This window comes from Podarcis liolepis, assembly GCF_965112155.1.
Source record: "Podarcis liolepis genome assembly, chromosome: 3".
NCBI lineage: Eukaryota > Metazoa > Chordata > Lepidosauria > Squamata > Lacertidae > Podarcis > Podarcis liolepis.
Genome location: NC_139557.1, coordinates 74,270,156 through 74,295,445, shown reverse-complemented (window position 1 = coordinate 74,295,445; position 25,290 = coordinate 74,270,156). Strand labels below are relative to the sequence as shown.

The 25,290-nt window shown below is 41.8% G+C and overlaps 1 long non-coding RNA gene across 1 annotated transcript; it reads left to right on the top strand.

Annotated features, from left to right (window-relative positions):
- Positions 1-15,783: 15,783 nt before the first annotated feature.
- LOC310703903 lies at positions 15,784-23,804 on the top strand. The gene is made up of 3 exons (XR_014524453.1): positions 15,784-15,948; positions 20,769-20,986; positions 22,463-23,804. It is a non-coding gene; the product is annotated as an uncharacterized lncRNA (long non-coding RNA).
- Positions 23,805-25,290: the final 1,486 nt, after the last annotated feature.

Genomic DNA, 25,290 nt, shown 5'->3' with positions numbered 1-25,290 from the left:
CTTTGGCATTTTTAAAGCTATTGCTTTATTTGACCCCAGTGTCAAGATTAGCAGAGAACTGCTATGGATATAGGAGGGTTTTCTGTCCCTAAAAAAAAACACCCTGGTCAGGATCCAATGAGCTCTGTGTGTTCCCCAACATTGTCTTCCATGCAGCCAGGCTTACCCAATTTCCTCTAGTGACTGGTGCTCCTCTTAATGCAGGGGTCAGGGCATAGGGGTATATGTGTTTTTTATGCCACTTTGTTTTTCTCTGTTCATCTCCGTCACATAGAGGAGGGAGAAAGGTTGTTTTCTGCTGCTCCAGAGAAGCGGACACGGAGCAATGGATCCAAACTACAAGAAAGAAGATTCCACCTAAACATTAGGAAGAACTTCCTGACAGTAAGAGCTGTTCGACAGTGGAATTTGCTGCCAAGGAGTGTGGTGGAGTCTCTTTCTTTGGAGGTCTTTAAGCAGAGGCTTGACAACCATAGGTCAGGAGTGCTCTGATGGTGTTTCCTGCTTGGCAGGGGGTTGGACTCGATGGCCCTTGTGGTCTCTTCCAACTCTATGATTCTATGATCTTTCTTGCAGTGCCAACCCTTTTAGTTGCATACTCTTTGCAGGTACATGAAGTAGTTATTCCAGGAAACTCTTTGAAAAGCCTTGTTTTTAAAAATGTGGAAAATAATACTGACTCTTCAGGAACTCTATTTTTAGTCTTTATTATACAATCACTGAACTGTAAAAATACATAAATTTTACTTCCTTTTCTTGGTCATTATCCTCTTGTATTGTGTTAAATCTGTGTTTCTGTTACAGGGATATCTTTGCACAAAGAAAATTCAAGCCTTTTCCCCAGATAACCCATTCATTATTTTGGGGAGGTAGGAAAATCCAAAAGTTAATAATTCAGTACATGTTTTGATTGGATTTCTGTTTGTTTACTTGAGTGATTTAGTTGTATTTAAATATGGGTTTCAAAAATGTGTTTCATCAGCCAATGTAAAAGGCGTAATAGAATTATTTTAATAAACTTTATAATTCAGTTGTTGGGGGCCTCCCGTTCCATGAGAGTTTTGCACAAAAGCTTTGGATATGTTCATGTGCCTCTGAAGAGGCCACAAGAAGGTATTTAGCTAGCATTCTCATATGCATCTCAAGAATCAGAAACCACAAATGTATAAAGCTCATGTAATACCTTTGGGAAATTGTTGTCAAGCATAACCATGCATGAGTGCTAGTTAGTGCAAGAAGGGGTTAAGATAATAGAGCTGGATTTCTAGACTCGGCCCCCTTCTCTGATGAGGGAGGAAGTGTTCTCTTCCTGTTACATCTCTCTCCGTTCCATGTAACTGATTAAGGAAGACGTGTCTAAGCAAACAGCAACTTTAGAGCTTATGTTTGAAGCTAACTTTCTGTATTTTCTAGCCAAGGGTATTTTGCCTATGTTCTTGCTGCTGCTTGGATAAATGCATGAATCTGACCTTTTGAACATTTTGTAAGTAAAGCATTTTAAATTTACTTAAAAGTGTGTGGTCTGTTCATTACAAGGGATAGAAAGAGGGGAATACTTTGCAAGCGAACTAAACAGGATAAAAAGATTTAACAGTCTACATTTCCATACTACTACTGCTGCTTGAGTTATGTGAATTTAAACTCTGTTACCAAGGGTTCTCTCCTGCTGGAGAGTCTGTTTAGCCCCACGTTTTGAATCCAGGTGCCCAGCAGATTCTTTTGTTATTTACCCCACACACGTGGGCCACGGGGCTTTATATTTTCCTCCTACAATACCTACCCTGTCATTGGTACAAATTACTTGTTCCAACTGCGAGCTATCTGAACAATTGGGTGGACCTTATCTGTGTACTTTTTTGGTTACATTTTTTTCTCATTTACTTTTTTAAAATAAGGTGGGGAAAGTGTACTCAGATCACAGCTTTGCAAATGTGGTAACAGCCAAAAAAGAAACAAAGCCCTTAGCATTCTTAAAGCCATGCACAAAAGCCTATTATAGTCACTGTTCCATGTGCATTCATCTGTGGTTAGAAAGTCCAGAGCCTACACTCACTTGCTGAAGTCCTATAATAGATAACTAATCTGATCCAAAGCTTCTGAACTTTTATGCAAGAAAGATGCATGTTTGTAGGATACCTCTAAGCCAAAGGTAGGAAAATCTGCGGCCCTGCAGATGTTGCTGGACTTCATCCCCAGTCAGTATGGCCACTGGCCAGGGATAACAAGAGTTGTTGTCCAGCAACATCTGAAGGGCCACAGATTCCCACCACTTCTCTAAGGCTTATGTAGATTTTATTGTACGATTATAATCTGTAAAATTATACTGTACCTTGTTTTCTTTTTAAGGAATTTCATTTCTAAAAGATGCAGAAATTACCATAAAATCCACAACGGCTGGAAGGGATAGTTCAAATAATCAGAAGTATCTGAAAGCCAATATAAAATCAAGGAAAGGATGAGTTGAGGGCCTGTCCTTTTAGTTATTTGCTATTTATATATGTATTTAGCTAACTGCCACAGTGCTCTAAAAGGATCCACTTAAGCTTAGCTGAGGTAGGCTCATATCTAAAATTTATTGAATTCCTTTGCCAACACTCTACAGTATTGGAACTTATTTTCTAGTACATGGTGTGGTGACAGAATATCTTGTGCCAAATATAAAGGTCAGACCCTAGTCCTCATTGTTGTAGAGATAAACTTGAAAAAATTATCGTCTACTTATCCAGAAACTTAACAGCTTCAGTAGACATGTGACTGGGTCTTATGGGGTCTGCAGCATTCTCAGTAATTTTGCTCCTCAACTATTTTTTCATACCCTACTCTCGCCTGAAGGATGTGTCAGCTACTTCGAATCATTTCCATAATTCTGTAATATAGCTTCAACTTACCACTGGCTCTCATTGGTCGTCACAACTAAATTCCCTCTGCTATTCTGTGCCTGCATAATTTCTCAGTAATCTTACAACCAGAATAAATGTTGCACATTTGTAATGTTAACATGTACAATGAAATGACTTCAGAACTCGGATCAGGATCAGATTTCTGGGTCACTGAATTTAAAGGCCAGAAAGTACCTTTCAAAGATAGATACTCACTCAACAGGTTTTCTGGAATTAGAATCAGCAGTACACCTGAAATAACTAACAAACTCTCTTACTGTTTTGCTTTGTGCCAGTGTCCTGTGATCTCCCTTGCAGTCGGGCATAGTACATGGGAAAGATTGGGGGGGGGGCCTTTGTTTATAGTCCTCACTTTACCAAAAAGCTAATGTTGCCATGTTGGTTCACGAAAAGAAAAAAACTCCAAAATCCACATAATCTTTATTAGAACCAACCAAAATTGTCACTAAAGTGTGACAAGCTTTTGAGTTCTCCATAACTCGTCAGACAAAATATTACATAAAACAGTATTACATAAATACAGTATTGATGAGGTCAACTTGTAGACACAGTTCCAAGAAGGAGATTGCAGGCTGAGTAAATCCCTCCCAGGTTACACACTATGATTCTGGGATGAAGAAGCAACAATTTTCCTGTTTTTCCCATAGCATTTGTATCTAGAGATAAGAGTTCTCTCAATTATACCAGTTTTCTGTTGTACCCACTATATACTTTTTTTAAAGAACAGTTGTCTTACCTTGCTTCAGATGTTGCTATACTAGCATATATACATCTATGCACAGTATTTCTCTCCATATGTCTCTTTCGCTTTTTACCCTCAGTGCTCAGTCCACTTTGAATTGTTATGGTGTGCCCCTGTACTTTTGGTGCCAATGTCTTTCCCTTTCTCATTTGGTCAATCATTAAAAAATATCTTCATACCTGGGGGATAGTTTGTTCCCAACCAGATACTCCTCAGCTTCTGTCAACTTTCCCCGTTCCATACCCTCAATCAGTCTAAAAGAGAAGTTACCGGTAAATCTTTCAGGAAAGGGAGAAAAATACATTTAATTCTGCTGTTGCTCTTTGTACTGTGGTAAAACACTGTTGAAGTAAACTACTTTTCCTGAATAAGAATGACATGTTTGGACAGTGTTAACACAAACTAGGAAATATAAACTTCCCTTGCAAAATTAACCCATCCTCATTTGTTGTGTAGATTACGTGCATCGAAGTATCATTTAAGCCAGCTAATTAGATTTAACATGCGGTTTTCCAATATGAGGGGGCGGGGTGGACTTTATTACACCAATGAGAATTACTAATATATTTGATGGCCTTCAGCTTCCTAATTCTACACATGTAATTCATATCAATTGCATTGAGACCCTATATATGTGTTTAAAGCCGTATCAATCCTATGCAAAGTTAGATGCCTAAAGTGCAGTCACTGATGTGAGTAATCAGAAGGGCCATTGAGTTGAGTAGAGCATCCTCCACTTAATTGAGTATTGGATTGCAGCCTAAGACTGTTGAAATTAATGGGCCAACTATCAAAAAGTCCTGGGGTTTTAAATTTAGTTATTTCTCATTTCACGCCCATTCCCATGAGTTGCAAACAATTATATAATGGTATGCCAAAAGAATCACAATTTACAGCACAATCCTAACCATGTATGCTCAGAATTAAGTCCTTTTGAATCCAGTGGAGTTTACTCTCAGTTAAGTGGAGTTAGGATTCCAGCCTAATTCAAGTAGACTTCTTTACCAACTGCAAAAAAAGCTAAATTATAAAATAGCAATTGAAGATGACAGACTAATAGTCTGACTCAGTATAGGTCAGTTTCCAGAGCCCCCCCCAAAAAAAAAGTGAACTGGGATTCAAAATACATACTACTTTGCCTCCAGTGTACTTCCATGACTTGTTTGGGAAATGGTGAACCCATGACGTTAGCCACAATTCATATCTACCCCGTATCCTGTTCTTTCTTATTAAATACTGTGTTTTGAGGAAAACGGAACAACTTCACTGCATTTTAAGACAGTACAGTAATATGTACACAGCCATAGATGCTGTTTTTATGGTTTCAAAATGTTCCCGACAAGCCTTGGCTTCAGTTCATCAAGCTACTTGTGCATATCCCTGGGAGGAAGACAGCATGATGTTCAATGGAGTGTACAGGAGCAGAAAGGTCTGCTCATGCAGTGGGACTCCACACCCCCCCACCCTGCCTGTTCTGGGTTTTCCCTCAACCCACCAGAGCAGATTTAGGGGGCGTGGAGGAAGGACAGGACAAAAAGGCCAGTTGTGTGAGTGGACCTTGTTCTGCTCATGCAACAATTTAGTTGATCCAACCCCAGATGTATGCAAATAGCTCATTTCACTTCACTCAAAAGTATATTAACTGCTCAAAAATAAAGCACCCTGCAACAGAGAAGCAGATATATACCATTTGGGATTTCTATGATACTGATAACACTGGGAAAGTAAATACTCTACCCAAAGTAATTTTATTTCACCAAATGTAGGATGATTTCTAAATTGATTCAAGCTAAACATTTAGTTTAATGACAGTAATGTATGATCAAAAATTGATATTTAGAACCAGTAGCATAGTATGTGTCCCACTGTTCTAATTAGCTGATATGAAAATCTTCAAAATATGCAGGCATATGTAAGGCACCTGGTTTTTGAAGAAGGAAAAGTCCCCACCAAGAATTAATTAATTACGGCTCAGCAGCCCTCTGAGACAAATAAATGTAAATGTTGCTTCTTCCTGGACCCCCCTTTATAAAGCAATTGAGGCATAGTAAGGTATTTTTCTTGTAACAAGCCATGAGAGGGTGTGGATGCCTTACTAGGCAATTAGTACAAATAGCCAGAAAGTATTTTGTTGCTAGTGCATACTTCCAAGTTTTATTGATTTTTGCTGTTTAAAATATCAGTTTCGGAGTAGTTCGTGAAATATGTGTTTGTGCAGTTAAAAGCAATTCCTTTTAAAAGAAAAGTTTTTTTTAAAAAAAAAACGAAGTTAAATTATTAGCTAGATGAAGAATTGACATAACTAAAGAGCTGTATGTTTTCTGTTTGATTTTTCCCATTTGTAAAACATCTGGTAGCTATGTTCATTAAGGGCCTAATTTTGCACCTCACCAGTGTCTTGGTATGATGTACTTTTTTGGATGATCCTGACATACCTGCCCGTTCAAACCTATGACCAGAAGTGAAACTTCTTTAGCACATTATGCTGCAAAATTGCCGGTATCCTCTGCTGCCAGCATGACACATTCAGCTCGTGAGAAGGCTTTCACAGGCACTATTAATTTGCAGCCCACCATTTAATCTGGGAATCACAGTACCACTTAAAATCAGTGTACTTCTCTTGCACCTCCATTCTAATGCCAGCTGAGATTGCTCATCACTGGAACAAAAATATAGAACAGAATTTCTGACACTAGAGCTTCCAAACATTGCTACTAGGGCAGCAGTAGCTAGTAGTGTCTAAAACAGAAAATATTGAACAAATCCCTGTTGCAGGGATTTGGGGCTACCATTTCTGTTTAGATGCAGTAGCTCTCCTAAAATTCCCTCTGCCCTGTCTTACCCTGTTAGTAGTCCACATTGAAACATATCAACCCCATCTCTCCCCTTGAATGCTTGGTTTGTTGGTGTTCACTAGTCTGAATCAGTTTGCGAGACACTCACCTACCATAGTGCTTTCAACACCTGGAAAAAGCTGATGTCAGGATTCATCCATGGCATCTCAATTCCCGACTTTTGCCTCAGCATATCCTGTTGTGATTCTTTTATGATGTCCCTGCCATGTCAGCATAAAATAAAATCGTGCTTTATCACATTGTGCAGCCTGACCCGTAAGTACGCCTTCTTCTATGTGCTTGAAATCTAGAAATCTGGAGCCAGGCTGTTTGTCTCAAGCACATATGATATAAAAGGTTCTGTTATTTTTTAATGTACTTACAGTGGTGCCTCGCAAGATGAAATTAATTCGTTCCGCAAGTTTTTTCTTCTTGCGAGTTTTTCGTCTTGCGATGCACGGTTTCCCATAGGAATGCATTGAAAATCAATTAATGCATTCCTAGGGAAACCGCCTTCAGACCAGGTCTGGGAACAGTCTGTCCCCCGACCTCTTCTGAAGGCTGGGGGGGGGACAAGGGCTTTTCTTCCCACCCCCAGCATTTTAAAAAACCCCGGGACAGCGGAGGACTTCTCCGCTGTCCGGGGCGATGTAAAAGCCCCTGGGAAGGCAGGCAGGGGGGACAAAGACTTTTGCCCCCTGCCCGCCTTCAGAAGAGGTCCTGGACCTCTTCTGAACGCGGGCAGGGGGCGAAAGTCTTTGCCCCCCCCCGCCTGCCTTCAAAAGCCGTCCGGAACAGCGGAGAAAGGCGCTGCCTTTCTCCGCTCTCCCGGGAAGGCAGGCAGGGGGGAGCAAAGACTTTCGCCCCCCGCCCGCCTTCAGAAGAGGTCCTGGACCTCTTCTGAAGGCGGGCGGGGGGCGAAAGTCTTTGCTCCCTCCCGCCTGCCTTCAAAAGCCGTCCGCGATAGCGGGAAGCTCTTTCCTGCTATCCCGGACTGCTTTTAAAATGCTGGCGGTGGGGAGCAAAGCCTTTCGGCCCTCGCCGGCCTTCCTGAACCTCTTCTGAAGGCCGGAGGGGGGGAAAGGCTTTGCTCCCCACCGCCAGCATTTAAAAGAGGTCCCCAGAGATTTCCCTATGGGCTTTCGTCTTGCGAAGCAAGCCCATAGGGAAATTCGTCTTGCGAAGCGCCTCCAAAACAGAAAACCCTTTCGTCTTGCGGGTTTTCCGTCTTGCGAGGCATTCGTCTTGCGGGGTACCACTGTATTTGTAAAGTTTTGAAGGGGAGAGTGGAATGTGTGTACATTCAATTTAAATGTTGGCCTTTTTAGTTGCTAAAAACCATAACTCTTGTTTATTTACTAATAGAATAAACAGCTTAAAGGTAAAGGGACCCCTGACCATTAGATCCTATTTATCTACTTGCACTTGATGTGCTTTCGAACTGCTAGGTGGGCAGGAATAAAGAGCTTAATGGAACCTTTAAAACAAATATATTTCTATCATCAGCTTTCGTGCCTGTTGTCAATTGGCAAATTTTACGCATACATGTCTAAACAGAAGACTGGGCAGACGAGGAACACCAGGGGGCAAAAGATCCAATCAGAGCCAGTGGCGGAGGAAGGGGGTGCGATGGGGGCGGTTCGCCCCGGGTGTCATCCCTGAGGGGGGGTGACATTTGGCGCACTACCCACCCTCAACTTCCAAGCCTACCCCGAGCTGTCAGGGGGAGGGGGGAGCTGTGCCACTTTGCCGACGGCATTCCCCCCTTCCCTCTTCATTTTGACAGCTGGTGGAGACTTGGGAGTTGCGGGTGGGCAGCGCAGTGAATGTGTGCCATCGGCAGCTGGCTCTGAGCGGCTATCCCGCGCCTGGGAGGGCACCCTCAGCACCCCACCCCCCTCGGGAGTGTGCCCACCCTGTGCAGCGAGGGCATATGCTCCGCCGCTGATCAGAGCATGTGCAGAGTTGATCACTCAGTACTGGTATTGAATTGGTAGCCCTGATTAACATATAAACATTAACAAGGGGCAGTTACTTTCCATATTGAGCTTGCTCCTCCCAGTCTCTACTGATCCTAAATCTGATAGTTTCAAGTGGGCATATACAGGGCTGGCCCAGAATATTTTTGGCACTTGAGGCAGAACAGAAAATGGTCCATCCCCATTCCTTACCCCCACTGCCGCCACCTCCTTATTACAGAAGCAATTGCTGGGCCTAGATATGCATCCCTGTTGAGTGAGCCATTGCTGCTGGTTTGGGCAATTGTCTTTAAGTAAGGATATTCAAGTCATGTGAGAAGGATAGATTGTCTTTCAGAATAGACTGCAATTCTTTGATTATGCGCTAATAAAGCTACTATCCATATATTCCCAAGTTTCCTAGCATCTAATGGACTACCTTTTGCAAGGCTTGCTTCACAGTATCAATAGCAGCAGCCTGATAAGGACATCCTAGATGTGGTCATCCTTCCCACTTTCTTCTAAATCTGGAATATCTAAAGCCAATCGTTCTGCCAGGAACCATTGAGGAAGCAGAATTTAGCCATCTGGATTAACGTGACAGACTATAAAGCTGGCATGAGATACAAATATATGTGGCTGAGGAATCAGTTCCTTTAGTATTAAAACAGTAGATTATTGATAATCTTAAGAAATGTGCTCTTAGATTTTAAATCAACTTTCTAATTTTAATGTAAAATTTTTAATACAGTGGACGCTCAGGTTGTGAACGTAATCCATGCGGGATGCACGTTCGCAACCCACGTCTGCCCACGCGCAGGTTGCGATTCGGCGCTTCTGCGCATGCATGACCACCGAAACCCAGAAGTAACCCTTTCCAGTATTTCCAGGTTTCGGCGGTCCACAACCCAAAAAAACGCAACCTGAAGCAGCTGTAACCCAAGGTATGACTGTAATCAAATTCTAAATAAACATGATTAATGAATCATGCATTTTGAGAGCTTCTCCAAATCTTCACGTTCTGCTTTGAGTATTCCAATGTAAAAATGGGCATTTAACTCATAAAAAACTAAGCAAAACTAAGTGTTCCCTATAAAGTAATATGCAAATTCCTTTTCTTTCAGGACTCTCCATGCTTATGCACAATCCTACCTCTCTTCATTTCAGCTGTAGGACCAGGCTATCCACTGGATACATGGGAGAAAATTACACAGGTGTAGAAGAATCTCTGAGCCGTCAGCACCCAGCCACTTCTGCCATTAAGATGCCATGTAAGCAAAATCACATACAGTCATACCTCATGTTACGGAGGCTTCAGGTTACGTGTTTTCGGGTTACAGACCGTGGGAAACCCGGAAGTACCAGAACGGGTTACTTCCGGGTTTCGCTGCATGCGCAGAAGCGGCAAATCGCTCTGGCGCCTGCGCAGACACGGCGCTTCAGGATGCGAACGCTGCAGGTTGTGGACATGCCTCCGTCACTGATTACGTCTGTAACCCAAGATTCCACTGTAATTTGGTTCCAGGCACAGGACTGAACATCCAAAAGGATCCACTTTCATTTTATAAAGATTTGTTTCAAGCCCATAGGGTTGGAGGGACCAATCATGCCATTAGAATAAGTTTATGGATTGTAATATGTGCACATGTGTATAAGGAATAACTAAATGAGAACGGCATCTTCTCTGTTTCCATTTGCCATTTAAACCATTTAGTTCATGGCCCTTTTGAATCAACTGAAAAGTAGAGGTAAATGATAACGTCAAGTAAGCAATCCAGATTGCCTTCAAAATTTTCAGACAAGAATAAATCAATGTACAAGTGAAAGCCACAGCAGGAAACCATAATAACCAACTGAAGTTTCGTTTTCCTGTCTACTGCAGTGGGTTAACATTGCAGTGCAGAGCTTTTTGCCCCATTACTCATTTGTGAGAAAGCAAGAGGTTTCAGACAAAAACGTCCTGTGGATTATTACTTATGAGTCCCCCCAACTTTTTATTGAATTTTTGTTGCATGCAAAACCTCTTTGTTTTTTAACTATCATATTTACTTTTTTATGTTCTTAATTTTTAATGTTCTTAATTCAATAGCATGCATCAAGTTATTGGTTTGCTTTTGTTTTATTATGTAATTTGTGTTCTCGTTTTATATTTTTATGTTGTGAACCACCCTGTGATCTTCAGGTATACAAATTCTGGTATACAAATTTAAACAAACAAATAAATTCTTAGAGTTTGTTAATGAAGAAATTAGCAACAGGAGCAGGTGGGAAAGAGGCTTGGAGGCTGTTCACCTATACAGTGACTTAAAGGCTTTCAGTCATGACATAAACTAATTAAGTGAGCACAGAATTGCTGGTGAACCCCACAAAATTGCAAGTCCCTCTGTGTGTAACATAGACAGCTATTCCTAACTACAGAACTGTGGAACCAAAAGCCTATCTTTCCGACAGGCAATTTGCTAAACAAGCTTCAGTTTAGATAAGAGATGGGATATATGAAACTCCCTGCAGAACACTCTGCTTAAGGTAACCGAAATGCCATAATTTTTGGTCACACTCAATCTAACCTTGTTCTTAGAACACTCTTGCACCGTATTAATCCAGATTTATAGACCAATCCCAAACATAGTTACATGGAAATACATTTCACTGCATTCAATAGGATTTACTTTTCTGGTAAATGTGCTTATAGGATTGTAACCTAAATCATTCAGGATTTGCCCGGATATTTTGTACTTTAAATGTAATGTAGCCATCACAAAACCTATTTACAATATCCCCCTTCCAGTTCACCTGGAGCACTTTATAGCCAGAATTAACTCCTAACAACAGAGATTGTTTAATTTACTATTTATGTAACTTACAGATGTCTGTCATGGAGGCTGGACAACTTACACTTTTAAAAATATGTTTGCAGACGGAAGGGAGGATTTATCCAATAACAATGGGGTATGATGTTTCATGTGACTCTAGGCCCATGTCTTACATATAGTCAACAAAACTTTGTCCAAACTAGGATTACATTGCTCCAACTGTCAAAAACTAGTTTCCCAAAGTGTAAATGCTATGGTTTGTTTTTGATTCCTTACCCATTTCAGTCTGCAGTCCTTTACACCAGTAGTAGCTAGCCCATATCTTTCTCACTAGCGAGAGAATTCGATAAATATGGGACCACCACCCAATGGGTCCCTGCTGTTTATAATTAATCCCTCTCCGTCTCTTAAATTTTTATAATGTACTGGGTTTTTCGGCATCAGTTCCAGCAGTGCCATAATCTCAGAGACATTTCTGTTCACACAACATTGCTGCAGGTGCACTTTCATGTTGGATGCATTTTGACACCTGACCCCAATCTCAGTACTTTTCCAAAGCATGGTGGCCTTTTGCATCATATCTACAAGTGCTTTAAAGCATCGTGTTATGGCTCAATTGTTGTTTAGCTCTTAAACAACAGGTGCAAGATCAAGGATCAAGCAGCATGTGGCCTCAGTGTGTGCAAAATAGTGTTCCTGCCCCAAAAATAGACTCCTTCGGAGCATCAGGTCTTAACCATTTAAAATTATGTAGCTTCATGTCTGATTGATAAATTATATGGGATAGAGACATTATATTCAGAAGAATATTCCCTCAAATCTTCCTTCCAGTTTCTCTCTGTGGGTTGCATCCAATGTTGTATAAGCAGAGTTCCCTTCGCACTATAGGGAGTTCCCCTTCCTCTCCTCTTTCTTCAGACCCCCAATATCTGATGCAGAGGGTTCCCCAACCTTCTGGAGCAGATTTTGAAGATGCAAGGGGCAATGCAGGGGAGATGAGGGGGGAGTTCCCTTGTGTAAACTGGAGTTTTCTGCACAAATGGATACAGTCCTTTGGCCCAGTCCCTTAGTCATATGGTACTGCAGGGGTACCTGGGGCCCTCCAGATGTTGTTCAACTATAACTCCCATCAGCCTCAGTCAGCATGATCATTGGCCAGGGATGACAAAAAGATTAGATCAGCAACATCTGTAGAACACCACATTGGCTACCCTGTGCCTGCTGTAAATAAGGCTAAGCATATGGATGCATGAAATAAACACATGTCCTTCTCCTGTGACGCCATCTCTCTTATTTTTCTCTGGTCTCCACTGTGTTGAATTGTAGATAGCAAGTTTCTCGGGATAGGGGCCTGTATTTTCCCAAATGTTATAAAATAAGACTTACGTAGGTAACATGCTTATGATGCAATCCAATACATGTTTACTCAGTAGTAAATCCTGTTGAGTTTAGTGGGATTTATTGCAAAGTACGTGTGTACAATATAGGATTTCATCCTGAATTTTCAAAGTACTGTAATCCTCCTGATTGGCTTTATAATGGCAATAAAGGAAAACAATTCACTTCAACACTTGTACTTCCAATGTTTTTCTTTAAACATTTCACTCTTTTTTCAAACACTTTTATCTTCTTGCCCTTGCATCATCCAAATACACATTGTTAAATGATTAAAGATTGTCAAATCCCAGTAGATGATGTTAGGGTATAGCCGGTAGTATCGCAGCCCGTTTTCATGCAGGGTTTTCACCATTAATAGCAGCCTTCAGGCCAAAACTAAACATTTGCAACGTTAGAGAAAACTGCACCTGGAATCATAGAAATGTTTGTGCCCCCCCCCCAAGACACAAAATGGTAAACTTAACAGCATGTGATTGCAATATCCTTCCTCTTGCTACATAGCTACTTGAGCACCCAATGGAGGGCCATTTCACACAAAATATGTCCTTCAATTTGACTATGAAGGAATTTTATGAAACACAGCCATATGTTCCTGGAAGACTGCTAATCATGGATCTGCAATTGCAAATGATTCTTTATGGACAGTACCGCAGATGATGGCACCCTCTGGAAAACAAGGGCAGTGATTATGTTATATAAATTGCTACAATAGAGGACTAGTGTGAAACCACACGTGTGAACTAGATTTCAAAAAGGAGTGAAACATGGTGGTATTTCCCTGCTCCTAAATGTAATACAGGAAGCAGTCCTAGAGGCTGCAATGAGCAAAAATGGAAGGGGCAGATGCTGCTAGAGATAAGCAAACTTTTTCTCTTTTCCTGCTGCTGAATATAAAAAAGAGATACAATGTAGATAAATGACAATTAATGGCAATGTAGAAAAGGCAATTAATTACAGGCAGCAAATGGCACGAGACAACTGGTAAATGGTGATGGATTAACAATCAATTAAAGGCAGAGAGGAGACCATCTGTTAAAAATGGTAAGAGTGAATGTTCAGTTGATCGATACCAATGAAGAGCTAGGTATAAGATAGTGAATAGTATTAATAGTGGGCAGGTACTCTGCACCTGATCTTAGCAGTCTCTCAGAGAGTGAAGAATTGCATGCAAAAGGAGTATGAGGCAAATAGTTAAACTATTCCAGGAAGAGGGAGACTTGAAGGTCATCTCATTAGCTCTAACGGGCCAACGCACTAAAATGTCTTATGATTAAGTATTTTTGTGATTTATTTTTTTTAAAGTTGTGACAGCAGTGAAGACAGTTCTTATGAACATATTTTAAAGGTGAAAAATATGCATGGTATTTAAAGGATCTCTGCCCTTATGAATGCTCTATAATCATGAAAGGCAGGATTTGAAAACTATTTAGTTAGTAAAGAGGAATCTAAACATGCGATTGAAATGTGGAGATCGGAATGCTACACTGAAGACACAAATATGTTCAGCTCTCATAATCTCATTGGAGATTCATCATCCATACATCGTTGCTCTTGCTTATTTGACAAAATAGGATAAGCAATGAGAAAGATGGCATACGGTTGGCAAGCATACACGAAAGAAACATACATGACTCCAGATGTGTGAGCAAAGAAGCCTGAAAGATTACATAAGTTGGACATCTATAGTTAAAATCCACAAATTCAACAGAATGTGTAACCCACTATGTTCAGATAGTGCCACTTCACATAGGAGAACAGTCACCAGGCAACCCAAACTTGTCATTTTTTGCTGCACCTATATTTGCTTCATTGGTTTATATTTGTAAGCCTCTTTGAGCCCAGTGCTATAGGGTGACCTAGAAATATTGTTTAATATTATATGTTCCATACTGTTGTTTTTATTTTATTTTTATTTTATTTAATGTAAGCTGTTCTGGGCAACTGGAAGGGTGGGATAGAAATCCTCTTAATAAACAAAATCTATTGATGTTGCTGACATCTTTCTTTCTGTTTCTCTCTTTTTCCATCTGCTTAATTTCTGCACCTGCCACTTATTATCCAGTTTGCCCTAACCATACTTAAGTTGCAGTTATGGCCCTTAAAAAAAAAAAAGATTACATTTGAGCCCTGCCTATAGTAAGAGACCAGACTGGAACTCTTAAAATTTCCGTAGGCCAAAGCAACTTAAGGACAAGCAAACAGTTGCCTTTTATTTGAAACACCCAGGAATTATGGCCTGTAATTCAGTGGCAGAGTACACACCTTGCATTCAAAAGGTTGCCATATGAGCAGATTTAGGTCAAAATTAAACACTTTTGAAACTCCATGCTTATACCTCTTTGGTTGAAGTTTATGAGTGACTTGTTGGTGTCACAGATTGTGTTTGTGACTATCAGGACCTAGGGCTTTTTTAAAGCCATAGCTCCCCAGGATTCATGTCCTATTTTCATCTCTGGGCTCAGACATGAAAAATGATGTAATAAGAAAGGAATGCCTTTCCCTTGCTACTGTGTAATCATGGCCAGACAGTCCCCATGAGTCTGGGATTAGGGGTGCAGGTTTACAGGTCATTGGTCAGGACTTCAAACCACACATCCCATGTGAAAACCCAGCAGCCCCTCTCTGTTTAAGAAATGTGTATCATATTTCCAGAGTAGATCTTCATACCTACTGGGTGGCAAATTTGTGTGGGGAGATGCACTTATCAGAGGTTGGGCTCCCCCAAACTGCTACAGTAGTTACTTTTGAGAAAGAAACCAAATCACCCTTTTACATGGCAAAATTTCAGCTATCATCTGCTTTTAGCCCCCAAGAAAAGAGAAGCAGAATTCATTCAATTTATAAGAAGCTTATGATGTCAGTTGTGAAATGTCAACAGATAGCAACTTAGTCTAATCCCCAAAAGATGACCTACTTGAAGATGTTTGACAGCCTATGCAATCTCTTTGTGCAGAGTCAATGAATGTCACTTAAAGGAGCTGAATTTCAAATGTATCAGATTTTGTACCAGCCACTATATTACTATTGGATCCAATTTTGACTTTACTGTCTGACATTTTAGGGCAGAAAGAGTGCTAAAGAGGACATTATGTTCAGCCACTGCAAACTCTGCAGGATTCCCTCTCAAATCTGTCATGTTCCTTTAATTAAATGCATCTCTAGCATGTTCACATCTATTACCAAAGACTTGAAATATGAACTTCATTATTACATTTCTTTTAGAAGGAGCCTGTTGCCTGGCTGTGAACGGTCCTGGATGTCACAGATTGAAATCTGGGTGTCAGCAAGCAACTTATCAGGAAGGTAACCAAACTGGGACGGCTATCATGCCCTCAAGCTGGCAAGCAATGATGGACAGCTTGAACACAGTTGATACTGAATAACCATGCCAGAGTCAGAATTTATAAGGAAATGTAGGCTCCCTAGCTGGAATGACATCCTCTGGTCATCTGAAGCGCAGAGGAAAAGCAGGCTAGCAGCAACCTACTTTGGCAATGCAGCAAGGAAGGCAGCTGAGTCCTTCCCTACCATTAGCCCCAAACTGAGCCCTCTGGTGCCTTGCATTATATTAGGGTTGACAGCTTTATTCCTGGTTGCTTTGGTACAATTGGCTACTGCATTTGTCCACATCCTGTCCTCCAATGAGGATTAAGAGCACTGGGAATTGTAGCTCTGAGAGGTAAACCATAGAACCCAGGATTTGGGGGAAGGGAGATATGCATTAAGTGTATGTTATATAGTGGTACCTTGGGTTAAGAACTTAATTTGTTCCTGAGGTCCGTTCTTCACCTGAAACTGTTCTTAACCTGAGGTACCACTTTAGCTAATGGGGCCTCCCGCTGCCGCCGCGCGATTTCTGTTCTCATCCTGAAGCAAAGTTCTTAACCGGAGGTACTATTTCTGGGTTAGCGGAGTCTGTAACCTGAAGCGTCTGTAACCCGAGGTACCACTGTATAACCAACATAAGTTGCTGCCTGTTGACATTTCACAACTAGTTAGGGGCAGCTTGTTTTCAAGCAACGTGCATTTGATATAGTGCAGTGGTTTTCATGCACATTTTTCTCCCTCATTTTAAACAGGGTTCCAAATATTCTACTCTGGATGTTCCTGTCAAAAATAGTGCTTTCAGGGCAGTTGAAATATTTCATGACTGATTGTAATTTTTTTTTTTTTAACCAGTCCTTTTCTCTGTCCTTATTTTCCTTCTCTGCTGCCGATTTGGTGCCATTTCCCCTTGTGATTATGTACTGTCTTCTTCTTTGATTAATTGAGCTCCCTGGAACTCACATAGTGATGCAACATAGCCAGATTTGGCTAGGTACAGCTACAGGCATCACTGAGGACAAATGAAGCCAATTCAGGCTGCCTGCCCTCATTCTGAATATGCAGGCATTTTCACCCCCTTCTGACAGCAAGCAGGAAGGAAGGGCAGACAGGTAAACAGAAAGGACTAGACTGGACAATGAAACGGGGGGGGGGGGAGAGATGTTCAAGAAAAGCACCTTCAGCTTTGAGGGGAGGTCTAATCCTGGATACTAAATGATCCGACTGTTCCACCATTGCTTCACATCTCCTGTTCCACCCACACCTGGCCATCTGTAAGCAGCCTTGGGCTGCTCCAGCTGTGAGGTGTAATTTTGCTGCACGGCACAACCTCCAGTTAGCTGTGCTTAGAACATTCTGGTGACAAGCTCTATTCTTTCCACATGGAAGGAGCAAGTGTGATCCTTCCCTGCCAAGCTATTTTGTAAACATACATGTACTGCAAATCTGTTTCACTCAAACAAATATTTCCAGAATATGCTTAGTTAAGAAGCATATTAAGAAGCAAATAAGCGATTGGGCCTGAGATGATAACATAAAAAACACTGGAAAGTGGCCTTTTTTTTAAATAAGGCAATCAGTTGAATAAGGACAGTCAGAAAACACCCAGAAGGATTACTGTTCTTGATAAATATTACAATAACTGTTGGAATAAGCCATTACATTGAGGAGGGTTATAAAGTTATGTGGATTTTTTTACATCTGGAGAAAGATACTGGTATTTATATTGGTGTTAGTCCGTCAGATAGAAAGGCTGTAACATATTTTGATATATTCAAAACCTAGGTGATATATATAATCTATCACGTGTCTGCACAACTTGTGACCCGCCAAGCTGAAGCGACCAATGGGAATGCCATGAGGCTCTGGAGCTTTGTACATCTTTGATCTACAGTTTTACTTCCTGTGGTGCACCCTCCACACAATTTCTTCCCAACACTACACCCTTCCACTCTTTGTGAAGTGTCCCCTACCTGCTGTGTAATTACCTCCAACAGATTTTGTAGAAATGTTTCCATATTCAGATAAGACTGGCATCTTGGTTGTGTACACCCCATACAGTGGTACCTTGGTTCTCAAACTTAATCCGTTCCGGAAGTCCATTCTAAAACCAAAGTGTTCCAAAACCAAGGCACGCTTTCCCATAGAAAGTAATGCAAAATAGATTTATCCGTTCCAGACTTTTTAAAAAAAAAACCTAAAACAGGAATTTTACATGAATTTTACTATCTCACAAGACCATTGATCCATGAAATGAAAGCAATAAACACTGTACTGCAGTCACACACACACACACAATCAATCAATCAATCAGTAGCTGAACTGGGTTCCACACAGTCACAAAAACAAAACAAAAAAGCCACAAAAGCGCAAGATAAATAGCAAAAACAGACAGACCTCAGAGTAACACTCAAAATGGAAGTGTGGCACTCAAATTGGAATTGTGGCACTCAAAACGGAACACGTTCGGCTTCCAAAAAACATTCACAACCGGAACACTTCCAGGTTGGCTGGGTTTGGGTTCCAGGTTGTTTGAGTACCAAAACGTTTGAGAACCAAGGTACCACTGTACATTTAAAGCACATCTCCGAGCCACCAAAGTATCCTGGGAACTGCAGTTTGTTAATGGTGCTGGGAATTTTACCTCTGTGTGCGTAAAACTACAGTTTCTAAGATTCGGAGGCGGGATGTGCTTTCACATACATGAGTGAAACAAAACCTGAGATTTCGGCTATAAAATAATGTGCCTAGGTAAATGGGTGGGTGGGGGATCATAGTCTTATTTCCTAAATAGATTTACCATATTTTTCGCCCTATAGGACGCACTTTTTCCCCTCCAAAAATGAAGGGGAAATCTGTGTGCGTCCTATGGGGCAAATGCAGGCTTCAGGAGAGCCCCACCGCCAGCCCCACAAGCTCGGGGGACAGCAGGGAGGCGGAACGCCGCCATCCCGCTGTCCCCCGACCTGGTTTGGAGGCTGGCGGCGGGAGAAGCCTGCTCCTCCCCGTCGCCAGCCCCGCAAACTCGGGGGACAGCTTCCCGCCCCAGCCCCGCGCCTGGGGGGGGGGAATATTTTTTTTCTTTATTTTCCCCCCAAAAAACTAGGTGCGTCCTATGGGCCGGTGTGCCTTATGGGGCGAAAAATATGGTACCTCCTGCCTTGTTGCCAGCTGCTTGATTTCCATGGTCTAGCTGAGATCAGAGAACCCGTTGTTATCCTCCAGCCTTTCTGTAATCTTCAGGTTTGGCTTTCTGTTACTGTTTACTTAAACCAGCGAAAACCTGCTTATTGTTTGTGATTATCTGCGCGCTCTGAAAAGGCACCACACGTAAAACTCTGTTATTATTGTAGACACAAGACAGAAGGGGGGGAGGGCTTAAGCTTTTCATTCTTAAAACTGTAGTGTAATTTGTGGCAAGAGATTATTATGACCCTATGCGAATCAGAACATCACTGACGCCTCACTTTCAGGGAAGATATATAGGAGAGGCCTTCACTCGTGATCATTTTTTTATAATTTTTTTTTTACTCCTGCAGCTTCTTAGTAGGATTCCCTACCCCAGTCCTGCAGGCTTGGATCCTCTTGGTACAATGTTATATCCTGTCTAGCAGTGTGATCTATATAAAGCAGCAGATGAGGGCAAAGAATAATGACTTTACCTGGTGACCCATTACAATATATATAGAATCCATGTTTATTTGAGCTTTGCATGGGAAGTGCAAACTGGACCTCTTAGGCTTCGGATAAATCTTCAGTTTTATGGATTCACTGAAGACCTTTAAAAAGGTCAGGCTTTATATTTCCTCACATGTAATATATTCCTTTCACATACTCATAAAGAAATCCCCTTCTTTCACCAATGTATGCAATAAACTAGGGATGATAAGTCAGAAATCAAGGAGATCATAGATATAAAGCCTCTTAATAAACTTTCCAGAAACTAGAGTCAAGGATGCATTTCTCAAAAGGGAATGTGTCTTTTTCCAAGAAAATTGCCAGAATGCTCTCTTTTCATTGGAAATATGCACTGATTTAATAAGCACTTGAATGGATTGGGGAAATATAAGATTAGATCAAGAAACAGTTTTGACTCAAATAGTTGTGACTCAGAAATAGATCCAATTTTTTTTACAGCAAAAACCAAAACTGATACAAGACAAATCTTGAGGTTCAGGCACATCCTAATCAACATTTATCAGTAGCCTCATCAATATTATTAAATGAGAAGGAAGAGGGGGTGATTCATTTAAGAAAATGAATGGGAACAAATCAATGAGCAACCACATTGCCTGAAAGAATAGAGTCAGACTTTTCACTAATTAAAAACATTTGCCATTCCTACTTTTTATTAATTAAAAAACTGCTAGATTACTGTACTGTAGTCTGCAGGATGATTTTAGCATTGTTCAGTGCTCATCACCACATTCCTTATTACTGCTTGTGATTATGCAAATGTTTCATTCTTCTGAGTTAACTCTGACTTAACTTCTGAGTTAATCATACAATCGTTCAGGGGGTTTCCAATCTGTGTCAGAGAGGCTTAATTTGGACCATTAAGTGACCCTTAAATCAACTTTCTTCGCGTTTTCTGCTTCTGCAATTTGAGTGCAAAAGCTCTTCATTCAGTATAAAATTAGCTCTATTCTGCACATTAACAGCATTCACAGAGTACAAGACAGGCTAGATGGTGAAATGTGAAGATGCCCACTGATTTCTTTTGATAGATTGGATCAACGTATCCAAAATTGAGAGTCACTGGTATTTGCTTTCGTCTTTACATTTTTTCTCCTCCTCAGACACAGTTACACGCTGGAAAGGATCTACAAGTTAGCAGTGTTCATAAAGTGGTTGGAACATCTTTCTGTCCTGGCATTAGACACTGGACCTTGTTCATTGGCTTCCTATAATTAACCAAAGAGCATACTTACCTTGGAACAGCTTCGGGTGTAACTTGCAAATCATGCAGTCATATCAACGTTTCCATTTTCTTCACTGTCATAATGTGGGAGGAATGGTATGAAACCTTTCACCAATATGTTGATGGATGATGTGATGAGTTATTTTTGAAACACACCCCAACTCGGAGAAGGAGAACAGGTTGTTATTCCTGCCTGTTAATGAATTGCAGTCATTTTCTCATCTGCACTTATTCCCTCCCAGTACAAGCACCTGTTTCTAAAGTCCACTTTCTTGATTACTCTCTGGGTTTAATTTACAGTGTGATCCTATGCATGTGTACTCAGAAGAAAGTCTGTCTCTGTTAACTGGGGCTTACTTTCCGGAAAGTTCATAGCATTGCATCATTAGTGCCACAAATGGAAGCTTTGCTTTGTTACTTTATAAGTTATTGATCACTTGTGGGGTACAATGTGAGCATAGTCATGACTGATTAGTATCCTAGATGAGATATTCTGGAACTACGGTGTTATTCTGTGGAGAGCTATGGAGTCTGAGAAAATATTTCACATCAATTATTTGGGGATGTTTACGTACCGAGATAGAATTTCTCACCTGCTTGGGTGTATGCCACTTGGCTAGAGATGAGAAGCCCTACAACTTATTGGAAATATTGATTAGAGCTAACAAAAATCTGACTGACTTGCATTTTCATTAAACCAGACCTCCATCTGCCCTTTCAAGATGGAGACAGACAGTGCTTTTGGGCACATGTCTGACAGCAACTCCAATAAACACTTTACAATCATGTTTGCTGCAGGTATAGCAGCATTACTGCAGGAAAAGCCCGGGCACTATTCCAACCAGACAACTTTTTCTCAAAAGAGATGCATTTATTCTGCATTTTCATGCATTCATATATTTTAAAGAGCAAAATGCAAATAGCCCTTCTTCATTGTCTCACTGAATTAACCAATGCTAACATTTCGATATAAAGCCTGCTTAATAGGCCATAACTTGAAGGGAAATGTCTGGGATACTGGCTTGGGTGGCGAAGTAGCAGCAAATTATTCTCTTATCTAACCTATGCATCAACATCATAATCTAGGCGTAATTAGCTAGCATCTCACACCAAGCAGTAAAAGCAGAGAAGCTGGCTAAGCATGTCTTCCAAACTTTGGAATGATTTGTAATGTATTCAAGAGTGCAAGGTGTGCCACAGGCTGAATGCCTCACTTTTATTTATGCAGAGCTCTCATGAACATTTTTGTAGTGATGTCAGCTGCAGCACAGAACTGCCCTACTGCTCAGAAACTCGTGGCCAGCTAAAAGAGTCATTTTCCTCAAAGAGCAGGACTTCAATCGAACTGTGAACATGGTTTAAGTCATAACATTGTGCCAGCCCTGGGTTGTCCATACCAAAGACTGTAGTGGCTACAGTCTGGGGAGAAAGCATGACCAACCAACAAACAAAGATATACATGTTAATTACCAGTTGCTGGAAACAATCAAATGAAACTTTTTAAAAAAATCCTGAAGGGATAATGTCAAGGTAGTAACACTATACACAAGCTTCTATGGTTTGTCATTACAGGAATTAATTTAAGCGAGCCTGGCGTGGCCATGTGGAAGAGATCAGAAACAACTTCTACTGTCTTTGACTGACTGCAGCTTTTCATTATGTCAGAACACCATGGACAGACTGTGATTAATCTTAACTATCAGCTCCGGCCAGAGTGGCCAGTGATCAGGGATGATGGGAGTTGGGAGTCGAAAGTTTAGCCACCCCTTAGTCTTTCAGAAATATAACCACCCAGTATTAGCCTGTAAGAGTTCATACTCTAAAACCTTATTTATGTACACGGTGTAAACATATTACAAAACAGCAGTCTCTTGTGGCTTGAAACGAAGACATGGAGAAGCCGGCCCTTACATTGCACTGTATGTGTGAACCGGCCTTCTCTGGCCGTTTTCACTGTCCCTTGATAAGCCTCAAAAGAGGAGGGAAACAAGCCTGGGAGTAAAAGATTTTGGAGTGCAACTCTGTTTGTACATGAGAGAACCCCCTCAGGAGAGAGACCTTAAAAAGGGTTGTACTTGTTCCACAGACAACCACAACAGAGAATTCAAATTAGAGATGTGGCAAATGGAGAGCGGAATGTAATCATCCAAGGGTCAGAGCCAGAGGTGGTTTTCGGGTAGCACTGGACGCCATGCTGCAGGGGCCGCCACAACAATGCTGTAGAACGAGCACAAGAGGTGGAGTGGTGCCAAATTTTAGCATCATGCAGGGTGCCACTGAAATTTGAGAGCCCATATTCTGCCACACTGCCAGAGCTCAGGGGCACCACATGCATGTTCACCACATGCAGAAGGTCCCAGGTTCCATCAGCAGCATCTCCACATAGGCTGAGAGAGACTCCAGCATGAAACCTGGGTGAGCCACTGTTGTCAGTGCAACCAGTACTCAGCTGGATGGACCAATAGTCTGACTCAGTACAAGGCAGTTTCATATGACACCCAAGTTCATGCAAGGAATGACTCACACCAGGGAGAGTATTCTCAGTCCCTGAAAGATATTTGTATCATTTACTGGAGCTATTTTTAATGTGTTTTACCTTTTAAAAACTACCTTTTAAAAAAATAAGAGTGTTTCCAAGGAGCCACAGTGGTACCTTGGGTTACATACGCTTCAGGTTACATATGCTTCAGGTTACAGACTCCGCTAACCCAGAAATAGTGCTTCAGGTTAAGAACTTTGCTTCAGGAGGAGAACAAAAATCGTGCTCCGGCGGCGCGGCGGCAGCAGGAGGCCCCATTAGCTAAAGTGGTGCTTCAGGTTAAGAACAGTTTCAGGTTAAGAATGAATTAAGTACTTAACCTGAGGTACCACTGTATATGTATTAGAGAACATTGCTCTGTTAGTGGTTAAGTCTTTTATTTGAACAGATTTATGTTTTTAGACAGCTGTCAATATTGCTGCTGTCAGAGCTGCTTGAAGATCCTAGCTCACGGAGGATCACGCTAGCCAGCGATCATTAAGTAAAAGTCTTTATTGAATTACAGTTTCCATTCTCACGCTGCTGCGCGCAACTCTACGTCTAGTAGCTAGGTCGGCGAAGCTCCGTCTGAGTCTCCGCCCCGTGTGCACCAACTTAATATCCTAGCCTTGCTCCACCTTTTCCGCCTGACTGTCCTCCTCTGGGTCCCTCTACCCCCCGGGGCTTCTTCCTTCCGGGATTCTTCTGACGCTGACCCGGACCCTCCTGCCTCCTTGCGCCGGGCTTTAGGACCTGGTTCCCTTTCGGGGCTGCTTACTGCGCCGCCTTCCTCTGCATTTGAACTTGGCGCGCGCGCCCAACCTTCCACTTTCCTCTTAACCGTTTCTTCGCTCCCCGATGGAGGTGTGGCCACTCCTGACTCATGCCCTCCCTCCTGTGGTGAGCTGCCAGCGCTTCCCCCCTGGCTCCCTTCCTCTTCCCTGCTTCCTGGCGGTGACGCTGGTCCCGATTTCCAGCTGCTCCCCCCTGAGTCCCCTCTGGCTCTATCTTCCTGGGGTGCCCCCCTAGACTCCCCCCTTGCCCTGGCCACTGGTGCTCCTTTCTGTGAATCCTCTGATTCACTGGAAAGACTAGGAGATCTCGGGTCGTCGTCATCACTCATCTTTTCTTCTGCCTCCTCCCCTTCGCTCTCTGTTTCCTCCCTTGCCCGTGCCTCTGCTCCTAAACCCCTGACAGCTGCCTTTGTCACTTTAGGATTGTTTTCATTTCTTGTTGTTGTTTTTTTATGGGCCCAACTTGAGCAGCCTATAAACAATTTCATAAATGAATAAATAGTGTTGTGAGTTTTGGGAGGCGGGTTAGGATGTATGATGCCTGAGCCCCTTCTAATTCCTGGATCTAGCAAGGATTAAAACCTAATGGAAGATACCATCGTTGAATTAGCCAGGCAGGGGCCATAATGGCCCCTAAGCATGAGTTGTTAGTACAAGAAAGAAAGCTGCTCTGTACCAGAAGGCAAATGGATCTGGCTGGTAGTGAGGACAATAGCCATAGAGTTGTGTTTGTGAGCTGGGCTGGAAGCAGGTAGAGGTCAGGGAGTGAGAGACTTGCTTGATTTCTGCTTGAATCCAAGGCTGTGACTAAGGGAGAAGCAAGATCTTGGAGGAGGCCCTCCATTGGAGGCTCAGGTTGTATGTATGTGCAAATAAACCATGTATCTTAAAGACTCCAGTCTCTGCTGACCCTCATTCCAAGGAATCCACCCTGGGTAAGCACCTAGAACCCCGGGAATACCACACCACTCGGAGATTGGGGTAGCATGCAACAATACAAATATGCAGCAAGACGGAAGCGATGTGTGATGAGCTAGTTCATAAGAACCACTTGCTGCATGAAACAGACTTATAAGATAAGGATTCTG